This window comes from Suncus etruscus, chromosome 2 (assembly GCF_024139225.1).
Source record: "Suncus etruscus isolate mSunEtr1 chromosome 2, mSunEtr1.pri.cur, whole genome shotgun sequence".
In the NCBI taxonomy this organism is placed as follows: Eukaryota; Metazoa; Chordata; class Mammalia; order Eulipotyphla; family Soricidae; genus Suncus; species Suncus etruscus.
In genome coordinates, this window is record NC_064849.1 from 45,894,753 (window position 1) to 45,895,945 (window position 1,193).

Below are 1,193 nucleotides of genomic sequence, written 5' to 3' on the forward strand. Positions count from 1 at the left end.
ATAACTTTCAGACACAAAAGGTGTATGACCTTCTTAATGAAGTGTTGGAACTTATTTGCTAGGATTTGGTAAAGATATTCATAATATGTGTTCACACAGGTATCTTGACCTGTAGTTACTCGATTTTTCTTTATTTCTTCTTCTTTTATATTAGGGTGATGTTAGTTTCTAAAACTATTTTCCAAGTGATTCTGTTTCTTTAATATTCTGGGAAAAGCTTGAGAAATAATTGCTAGTAGTTTCTCTTTTAAGGTTTCGAAAAGATTCATTTTATTAATTTATCTGGGCCTGGGCTTTTGTCTTTAGGAAGAAGTTTGATTCCCAATTTATTTCCTCAGTAAAGATGTGTCTTGTTCAGATATTACTCGCTTTCTTTTTTTTGGTCCCCAAATTTACAATAAAGACCAGGCAAAGGGCCTGTGTTGAGGTATATATGGGGTGCATTTACTGAACTTCCTCTTTTTATACAGTCAGTGTAAAGAACACAGCCTGTAGGTAAGAATTGGGAGCCTTATCTTTTCTTTTCTTTTTTTATTTTCTAATATATATATATAAAAATCCTTCACCAGCGCAACATTCCCATGACCGATATCCCAAGTATCCTTCCTCCCCACCGGCCTGTACTCTAATATACTTTTGGAAGTTATATGAGTCAAGAATTTATACAATTTTTCTGGGTTCACTTGTTTTGTGGAATAGAGTTTCTCAAAGTATTCTCTGATTACCTTTGTATTTCTGTAGTATCGTTTAGTAATCTCCTTTTTTCATTTCTAAGTTGGTTTATCTATATATATTTTCTCTTTCTTTGTTTTTTTTTTCTAACAGTTATCAATCTTGCTTATTTTTTCAAAGAACCAACTCTTGCTTTCATTTGTCTTGGTTTGTTTTAGGCTGAAAGCTTTATTATTTACTTCTGTCTGCTTAATTTTGGTTCATTTTATTGGTATTTTTCCAATATTATAAGCTGTTTCATTAAGTTATTTTGTAGGCCTTTTTAAATTCTGGCTGAGTAATTGCAAAGCTGCATATTTTCTTCATAGTATACATTTGCTATGTCTCACAAATTCTGATAATTTGTGTCTTCATTCTCATTTGTTTCCAAAAATCTTTTGAATTACTCTTTGACTTAATCTATGATCCACTGATTGTTCAGTAGTGAGTTGTTTGATTTCCAGATGTTAAAGTTTTTCTTC

The 1,193-nt window shown here is 31.3% G+C and overlaps 1 non-coding gene across 1 annotated transcript; it reads right to left on the reverse strand.

The window, feature by feature from the left end:
• Nucleotides 1–378: 378 nt before the first annotated feature.
• Nucleotides 379–512, reverse strand: LOC126002709 (small nucleolar RNA SNORA51). Its single transcript, XR_007493378.1, has one exon. It is a non-coding gene; the product is annotated as a small nucleolar RNA SNORA51 (small nucleolar RNA).
• Between the last annotated feature and the right edge of the window lie 681 nt (nucleotides 513–1,193).